Genomic DNA, 10319 nt, shown 5'->3' on the forward strand with positions numbered 1-10319 from the left:
TCAGGTAGTGTCTTCGTAGGAGGCCCAATGCGTGACACAGTCCCTCGGGGACTTTGTTTCCGCCAAGGACATTAACCTCAGCTAGGTGAAGCACCTTTTGAGGCTCTTGGAAAAGGTTCGCGCTAGCTTCACACGCGGCAAACAGCGGTGACCGATTGTGGTGTCTTTTCCGCAAATTAGTAGTACAGTCGAACACGGATATATCGAACTCGAAGGGGATTTCGAATTAGTTCGATATATGAAAAATTCGATATAAAAAAATAAAGGCCCCGAGACCTTACCTGTGGCGGACGATCACCTACAATCGGCACATTCAAGAATGACAACTAATTCCGCACACACGATGCAACGGAATGTTTTATTTCCGTGAAAAAAAAATCGCTTATCTTGGCCTGCTTCTTCACCTTCGAAATGAAGTTGAAGACGCTGGCCTCGATCTTATCGAGGCTGTCCAGGTGCGACAGCCCGGTTCCCTCCATGTCGCCACAACAACGGCGAATCAAGCCGAACGCTGCCGCCACTTCGGCGGCGGAGTACGCGCGTGTAGCCGCCGCCTCGTTCGGACGATCTTCGTCGCCACTTGAGCTGTCGGCCTGGGCATCCTGGGTCCCTGCGACCGCAGCTACAATGTCCTCGTCAGCGAGGCTCGCAACAGCCTGAACATTGCTGTCCACTTCCACGAAATCGTCCGCAGACACTTCGGGTGGAACGGCAGCCGGGAAGAGTGTCGACAACTCGCAAAACGCGTCGTCTATGCGCTCTTCGTCGCCGTCTTCACCGGTTTCCGCAAGTTCCGCCGTCCCGAAGCCTGCCTTCCGGAAGCAGTTGGCCACTGTGTCCGTCTTCACGTCTCGCCAGGCGCCCGTCAGCATTTGAACGGCACCAAGCAGGTCAACCTTCAGCTCGGTGCCCATGCGGAGGTTGACAAGCAGCTTATGAAGGAGTCGCCTCCTGTAGCCCACCTTGAAAGACTTGATGATGTCCTGGTCGAGCGGTTGCAGCTTCGCTGTCGTGTCGGCCGGCAGAAACTTCAGCTAGATGTTTTTGAGCTCGCAAGTGGTGTGGTGGGCCGAGCAGTTGTCCACAAGAAGGCAAGCGCGACGCCCCGACTTGCCCAGCTCGACGTCCCACGCTTGCAGCCATTCTGTGAACAGCTGACGCGTCATACACGCCTTCTTGTTCGAGGCGTAGCGAACGGGGAGCTGCTTACAGTTCTTGAAACAGCGCGGTGCCCTTGCTTTCCCGATCAGAAAGGGCTGGAGCTTCCGAGACCCATCCATGTTGGCGGCCAGCAAACGCTCACGCGGACTTTACTAATTTTGCCGCCGTGACACGTGCTGCCCCGGACGTCGAGAGTCTTGCTCGGCAGCATTTGCCAAAATAAACTGGTCTCGTCGGCGTTGAAAATTTCAGCGGGTGAAAACTTCGCCGAGATTTCCGGCTACTCCTTCGTCAACCACTGCTGGATGTCCTGGCTGCGTACGGCTTCGCTTTCGCCAGAAATGGTTTTGCCGACGATGTTGTAGCGTTGCTTAAATCGCTGAAGCCAGCCGGTGTTGTCGCCGAAATTGTCCTCACCCAGTGCAGCGGCAAACCATTTGGCCTTAGCCATCAGCATTGGGCCATCCACAGGAATGTTCTTCGCGCGCACTTCTAAAAACCAGGCATAGAGTGCCTTTTCTACTTTCCCGTGGGCAGTAGCACGCACACGACAGGTTCCCGACGTTCGCTGCTCCGCCGCCTTTGCCTTGATATCCGGCTTGTTCTTCAACAAAGTGCTCCTCAGAGTGCTGCGTGGTATCCCGATATCGTCCGCCACCGTCCAACTTTTTTCGCCCGCCTCAACTCGCTGTATGGCTTTTAACTTCGTCGCAAAGTCAAGGTTCCTCCGCTTCTTGACGCTGGCCATTGCTACACGAGAAGTCGAAAATTCAAGCAGTCCGCAGCGCCTTTGCACAGCACGCACGCAAAAGAGGAATGCGGTGGTACGCGACAACTAAGGCAAGTGAACTCCGCCAACAAAGCGCACGCCGCGGCACGCGAACAGTCGCGATGGTGGCGATGGCTACCCGGGCTGCCTGCTAGGGCAGCAGTGATGTACGAAAGGCGTCAGCTGTGGTTGGCTGATCAAAACTCACAAAACATCAACAACAAAAAAGAAAGAAAAGGCGAAAGGAGGAGGCCGCCGGCACAGTCCGAGCCCCCGAGCCCTCACGTTTGTCAGGCGTTTCGGGTGTCGGCGGATGCGCTGTGCCGCATAGGTGGTGAAGGTCGCGGGGCGCAGCGAGTGCCGAAGCGCACCTTCCAGCTCGCGCGGCGTTCGATATATCCGATGGCGGGTAAAAATACCGTTCGATATAAACGTGCGAATTTCTATACTTTTACAAAGGATTTTCAAGGGGATAATTTACGAGTTCGATATAGCCGAAAATTCGATATATCCGTGTTCGATATATCCGTGTTCGACTGTAGTACCACCTTACTGGCATGCGAATGAAATGTTTTGAGCTCTGTTCCATCTTTTGATTTCGCAACCTGCTTATAACAATTATCGGTTATAACGATGGGATTTTCTTGGCACTTGGATACTGTTATAAGTGGACTAGACTGTATTTACGGATAAAAGCGGTGAGAAGGGGTTTTAACAAAGCACATTATACCAATTTGTCGCAATCTTGCCTTACAACATCTATGATTTTACATGGTTATTTGATATGTGCTAGACAACTGTTTAAAATTGTGCCTTTTATCGTTCAAATTAGTAAAATGTTTCCGTTATGATGCAGTGGTTTACTTCTGGTGTAGTCTCTCTCTCGTCTTGTGATGCATGTGCATTAAAGGGACACTGAAGTGAATTTGTCAAGCTCCCGTTTTTGCTTGCACTGCGTAGACTGACTCAAATTAGCACACTTTTCATCGTTTATCCGGTTGACAAGTCGGTAATTATTTTACAAAGCGCGAAAGAAGAAAAACTACCATGCGCGGTTTGCGGCGGCCGCACCAACTAAAGGCTGTTACGACGGGAGGAGACGCACCGTGATTGGACGATGCCCAAGGTTAGCAACCAAACAAGTTCCGGTTTCGGTTCTGTAAAACGACGTGCTTGACATCCGACGGCATCGTTGGATGGGCAATACCTCAGTAATCGTCGTCCCGCGCTTCTGCCATGTTGTAGACTGTAAAATGCATAAGATAAGCCTCCCAGGACGGCTTGGAATCGTAGCAATCACTATCCGAGGCGTACGCAGTGGATGAACGCCCTCCGCGTCCCCGCAGACGCTCAAATGCCATGCGCTTTTCCCCTATATTTGGAGCTTGCCTCACTCATGCCTGTATCGTAAAAATCGTGTTCGCACCAGGCCAAGGGTCTGTTTGTTCTGGCCTGTGCCCACTGCCCGCAAGCAGTCGGTGCTTATGGCAACAGCACGCCAACGAGAACTCATTAGCGCACCAGTGTCAGCCTACGCGCGTTCTGTGAACTAGTTCATGGAGCAATGAACGTTGCGGCCTAAAAAAGGGTGAACTCAGAACAGAAAACATCGGGGGAAAACGACAAAGTTAACTTATAAAAAAAATGTACCAGTGGGGATTCGAACCCGTAACTTGCAAAACACTTGCAATGACATATCTAGCGCTCCACACCACTCGGCCACGGGCGAGGGCTGCCAACCTTGGAAATATAAGGTCTATAATGTATGACCAGTTTACCCTTTTATTTAGTTTTCGCATTTCAAGCAGCTTAGGTGACTATTTGTTGTATAGGTCACCGGTAAAAAGCGCAAAGGCTCATGGGAATGTCGTCTGCTACCGCCACTTGCTGTTCGAGATCCCTCCTGCCTTCCCGTACGCCTGCGTGTGCCGGCGGCTGTCAGGCGCGTGTGTGCGTGTTGTTTATTTGTCACCGGGTGCTTACCAGTCAGATAAACCCCTAGTAGGGTCAATCGTTGTTATTTATGGAATTCCCGGTGCATGAGCGTTTTTTCCCCGGTGGAAACAGATAAACAACAAGCACACACGCGCGTGAAAGCCGACGGCGTACGGGAGGCCAGGAGAGCTCCCGAACCGGAAGTAGCGGCTTTCCGCGGGAGAAAACAATGCACCCATGAGCCTTTGCGCTTTTTACCGGTCACCTGTTGCCCTCGTGCAGTAAGCGTCCCCCAAGTTCCCACAACATCTCACGTCTAGCAATTGCATTTCTTACACGGAAAAGCGTTCGCAGATGCGTAGTCGTGCTGCTGACCCCTGTGCTTGTTAGCCCAGCGCAAGAAAGTGCTTCCCGCATCCTAGTCTTACGCTGTACGGTAAAAGTATCAGTTGATTTTATTTCCTTAGTACCTATATTGACTTCGCTGACACTTCTCCCGCCTTCAAGTGGCCTTATATTTTCCTACTGGCGTACCAGTTAGCGAAGCGTCGCATGGGCGCTTGTTCAGCGCTCGTGTGAAGCGACCTTAACTTGGAGCTAGATACAGTGTACAAACTAACGAAGTAAAGAAAGGCACATTCTTCCATTCACAAACGTGCCCTGGCTTCGTTTCAACTGCGCGAACTGTTTGCGACGACCCGTCGGCGAGCGGCGGACGAAACGCTGGGCCGACTGACTCTGTCTGAAGGCCGGGGAGCCCGTGCAGGCAGCCGGGCTCCCCGGCTGCCTGCACGAAAGCTCATCTCGTCCGGACGTCCCACGAAAACGCCACAGAAAATGGGCGAGGGTGCAGAGAGGAGGACAGCATTTTCGAATTGATTTTTCTACTAAATAAATTCGCGTCAACACGCTCAGAGTGGTCGAAACAGGGCCTAGAGACTCCGGACTACAATTTGCGCTCGTAATCCCGCAATGTTTACGAATCACTTCCGTGTCCCTTTAATAAGCATATGAAACTTCATTTATAAAATTCCTTTGTCTATGAAATTAAAGGAAAAAAACGCGCTTTCTCGTTTTATCCTCCGAATGGTCTGGAAGTTCGCTTACAATATTTTTACCCCCTGGCACGGCGCTGCAACGAGTTTGCCCTCATGAAGACAAAATGCTACCGATGCCCATGGGAAATATAACTAATTCTTTTATTTATGGTGGACGTTTCGCCATCGACGGCAAGTTATTGGTCCCCGCATTGCTGCCCTTAAACTATAAAAATAGCACACGGGACGGAGATATACATCACAATGCGTTAGTAGCGATGTCTCATCAACTAAACGTGTTCTTCGCAGGGGGAACAAACATGGCGTCGCCCGCCTTACAACCAAAGGCCGAGGCAAAACCACGCAAGCGTGGCACGGCGTAGTTGCACAACACGCGCTCTTGTAGGCCCGGACTGATCGAACAGTGGTAAAAGCAAGCCAGCCGAAAGAACAATTCGTCGGGAGCTAAAGAACCGAAGAAGTTCGGCCGCTTACTGGCCTCTACAGCTCGCACAGCCAGCGGCACCGTATGTGCTTCCGGCAGTGCCTTAGACGCGGCGTGGGCAAGCAGCACCGCTATGGCCTCCACGGCGGCAGCCTGCAACTCTTCCTCCGGCAGCGATGCATTGCCGATGCGACTAACGGCAGCGTCGAGCTGTAAGTGGAGCTCCGCCAGCGCCCGGTAGATCGACGGTGGAAAGTCAGTGCTATTGCGATGACCAGACCGGAAGTCCTCGTGAAAAAAGAAGGCGTAGTTGAACAGCCCGACTAGATTCCTTGCGGCCTCAACTCCAAGGCCAGCCATCCGCGCAGCCAGCGGGTAGCGAGGGTGAAACTTCGGCCACAAGACGTTTACTAGAGGAATTCTAATTTCGCGAGCCGCCACCGCTCGGTAGATGCCCACCGTTGTCAAATGCGGAACGTGCACGTAGCTGTTGTTGGGCTTGCGCATGGACTGCTTCAGCTGTCGCAGGCTGTACGTCGCCACAGTCTGGTACATTTTAAAGAAATTTGAATCGTGCACGTGAGGAATACCCGCGTACATGCGGTCAAGCACCAACCAGGGGACCGACATGTTGTAGAAGTTCATCGCCAGAGTGTCGGCGTGGGCAGACAGACGCTGCCCTGCAGCCCTGTCGTGTCGTGCCATCGTTGTTTCGATTACCGAGCGGAGCGTGGCGAACGTAGCGAATATCGCTGCTGCGTCACCCAGTTTTCCTTCTGTCTTCGCCTTGAAGAACGGCATCGGCAGAACGCCCAAGATGAGGGCGGAGCAGCGAGCGCGCACGAAGTCTCGCAGCCTCTGCGGGTGCCCCAGGTCTTCCATGAGCGAGGCCGTCAGGTAGGGAGACACGTACGGGGCGAGGTACCAGACGACATAGGCGCCGGCATAGTTCTTGAATGCCGAGGCCATTTGAGCGTCGACAAGGTGCCGTGCCCGGAAGCGGCGGAACATGAGGCGCTGCAGGCAGATCACGGTGTCTTCTGGCCACTGCTGCGACTCGTCCGGCAGGTGCCTGTTGACGGCCTGGCGGAGCGTGACATCGCTGAAGTTGATATACTCTGGCCGCTGGACGATGTCGAAGCTGTGGCGGAGGGACAGCTCGAGCTCTCTGTGCGTGGTGAGGACGTTTCGGATCATGCTGTCGTAGGACTGACCCGTGCCGCCCACACGTTCCGCACAGCGACGCAGGAACAGTGCCAGGTTCTGCCGCTTGACGAGGTCTGTCATCTGGCGCATCCAAATTTCTACCGCTCCATCCAGCATGAGGTAAAGAGCGTTCTCTCTCGGCCGACGGAGGTGGCGGCCCACAGCGAAGATCCACATTATGGGCAGGTTGTACTTGAGCGATGCCCCCGCGATCATGTCCAGCAGCTCAAGCTCGTTGGTGGCAGAGCGGGCGGGCCACGGCAGCCGCAGCTGGCTTAGAAACCACTGCAGCTGGGATTCGTCTGGCTGCTGTTGGTGGCAAGTGACCATCAGATCCCCCATCACGTTCTGTACTCCGAGCGGGCGGTTGCGGTTTTGGCCTGCCAAGAAAATCGCCTCGCGGAGAAAAGCGAGGTCGTGCACCGCGTCGTACTTGATGGTGGGTGTCATGTAGACTCGCTCAACCTCGGGCCAACGCCCGCACACGTGCCTATAAAAGTCGTCGCATGGTTTCACCATTGGGTCTTGACTGTTCCGAAGGTCGTCCTCGACCGACAGACAGGAGGCGCCCTCGCAGTGGACCATGGTCTTCCACACGGCAACCGGGGCGCCAATCAACACCGCGGCAGAGGCCAGTCCCAGGCAGGCGACGAACGCAAGGTGGCGTAGTCTGAAGAGCCCCTGGGGAGGAACAGCGGGATTCGTCTGACTCTCGTTGCTGTTCCTCATGGCCATGAGGAACCTCGCTAGCTGGTAGACGGCAGAGGTTCGTGGTCACGACGCGGCGCGGTTTGCTCGGGATGCGAGCTTGATTGGCCGCGACTTCGAAGCCGCGTTTGGTCGGCGTTCTGTAGCCAGATGTTCGGGAAGAGGTTAGCTGAATAGCCGCGATGCGTTCGCTTAGTAGGTTCAAATGGTTTCCTCGAGCAGGTAGACTGGGAAATGGAACAGCCTCAGAGAGCACGCGAGTGCCTGCAGATGCCTTTCTTCTTCTTCCACACCGGAACGGTTTAGAGCGCTTTTGATGCGTCATATCCCTCCACTGAGAAGGCGTAAAGCCTAACCTACAGGGAGAGCAGTGAAAGGGAAGGCATGAGACAGGGAAATGAGAAAGAATAAACTATACACAAACTCCGTGCCTGAAATTTGCTTTGTTAGTCTTTTCCAAAACCCATGCACGCCCTCTCTGCGTAAGTCAAGCACTTAAGAACAACGTGCTGCACTGATGATGATCCTTACATTGGAGTGTGTGGACAACGATCATTGGGACCCACAGAATGCCCGCTTGTTTGGATGGTCCAATAGGAATGTAATTTATTCAACCGCAAAAATGGGTAGCACAACGTGGCATATATTAATTGTACGGCAAAAGGTCGTTTAGCTAGCTGCAGCGGTCGGGAGCGTACGCACACTGGGGCTATTCGACATACAGTCTCTGACTGACCGCGGATCGTCCGCGGGTATTCCGAGGATTCCCCACGACACAGAGATGTATGGGTAGTGCGAATGCCGGACCGCTCATCAGGAAGGCCGCGGTGAGTGCGGGACTGTATATCGACTAGCCGCACTGTGCGTACAAAACAAATAATACTACCGCGCAAGCGTTGACAACGAAGTTCTAATGCTGGCTGGGGATCGTCAACGTGATTAGCCTTCCATTACGCCTATCAAATTTTTGGGGGGCATGAATTTGGATTACGCAAAAATGGATATTTGTAATTGTACCCAAATTTATCTTTCGGTTTCAAGTCGCTTGTATTCTTGAGTAATCTCTAATTGTTCTGCCGTCCTTTCCATAGTAGACTTTCATTTCCCGCCCTTTTTTTCTGGAAGGAAAAGTATTCACTTGGGGTCCAATCGGAGTACCATAAATAAGTTGCCTTGCCAATTCCCCTTAAGGTTAGTAGCCAAAAACTTGGACGGCACCACCATTGTCGTCGTCGTCGTCTTCTTCTTCTTCAAAGCACGTAAACAGACTTTGTCGGTGCTTTTATTTTATTTCCGCAATCGAACGTTACCAGAAAAGTCAGCCTAGCTGAACGCACGTGAATGTGCACCTCGTCAGGAGCGCCTGGAGTCGTCCTGGTTTGTTCGTGGACCTGCGCCACGTGAGGAGCATCGCAGAAAAACTAGAAAAAATACCCGAGCACACGTGAGCCTGTGCCCCGTGCGGAGCGCCCGGTGTCTGCGAGATTTACCTTCGAGAACACTGGTATTATGCGTTTGAGATCTGCCCTTTGGCAGCATATTTTGCACATATCGCTGAGTGCCCCGAGGTACTACTAGCTATACACAAACTATGGGCATGCACAGAAAACCAAAAAGACAAACAAATAATACACATCTTTAATAAGGAGCAATGGGAGATGGCACTGCTCAGTTCCGGAAAACTACTACAGCAACTACTGACCCAAAAAGCTGAGGACGCCGCCAGAGGTCAAGGACTCCTGGCCGACGACTGCAAAGGACGGGGCACTCCCACCCCTTCCCCTTATAGCTTTTGTACAAAAACAATAAAGTTGTCTCTCACCCGACCTCCCTCCAATCCCCATCCTTCCCCTTCACAGTGGGCGGCGCAGCTGTCCAGCTCTGAACCCGGCTCCCAGCTTAACCTGGTGAGACGGGCCCGGACTGCCGGCCAGAGCCAGGGACTCCTGGACTAAGGAGTCTCCCCACTGGTCTGCCTCCACACACGGAGTCGGATTGGGCCTCGATAAAAGTTTATTCCTCCCCCTCCTCTTTCTTTCTCAGAACGCCCTGCCCGGCGTTCGTGGCGTGATCTCTCGCGTCTCGCGGTCTCGCGGGAGACCGTATTGCTCAGCTCCGACCCAGCTGATCAAGTCTGCGCCATTCAGCTGGCCGAAGACGCTGCTAGAGCCGAAGGGCTCTTGGCCGACGTCTAGGATTACTGGCTGTTATGCAATAAAGTTTTCACTCTCTCACTCTCCATGTGAGGTAGACGTGCCGCCAGCGCCACTGCTGCTGCTGCTGCTGCTGCTGAAGAAGAAGAAGAAGAAGAAGAAGAAGAAGGAGGAGGAGGAGGAGGAGGAGCAGAGGGAGGAGGAGGACCTAGGCGTCGTGTATCCAAAATAATACTCTGCATTTTTGCTCCACTTCGAATTTATCAACTATTTTCTTCTTGCTTATAGATCTAAAATCCTTTCGGACCACTATAATTATACGCAACACAAGTAATTTTATAAAGAAACTTTTTCTTTTCTTCTCACACCAGTGATGATTGGCCAGTCTCCTTATTGGGTAGGTGCCATACCCCAAGGCACAACAACAAAAATGTACAGGCGCTTTCGAAACAAATTCCCGTTCAGTTCGCATACACGATCGGGCTCTTTTTGCAGCTTCAAGATTAAGACGATATTGACATTTCGACGCTACTCGTTCAGATGCACTCCTATCATTCGCAGATTATCAACATTTAAATTGCGGGTTCATTTTTGCGGTTCTCGGCAATCCGGCACGACCTTCACCAAGCTGCACTGCACGATTTCAAGGCTAAATTTCCATCTGTTTAGAACAGGGCTGTCACGTACGAAACTATGTGTGCGGTGCCAGGTCTCTGGAACAATCGAACTTTTTTTTTTTTCTCGCCTCTCGCGCTTTCTGGGCAGCTAGAGAGAGAGAGAGAGAGAAAAGACTTTATTGATGACATCCGGCATGCAAGAGTGTTCTTTTTCTTTGCGCGGTCGCCTGGCAACGCGAATATTTACCCGTTTTCTTTTCCCATGGCCGCAGAGATAAGCCACAACTG

This window comes from Haemaphysalis longicornis, unplaced genomic scaffold (genome assembly GCF_048455015.1).
Source record: "Haemaphysalis longicornis isolate Haplotype H1 unplaced genomic scaffold, Haemaphysalis longicornis Haplotype H1 scaffold_6, whole genome shotgun sequence".
NCBI lineage: Eukaryota > Metazoa > Arthropoda > Arachnida > Ixodida > Ixodidae > Haemaphysalis > Haemaphysalis longicornis.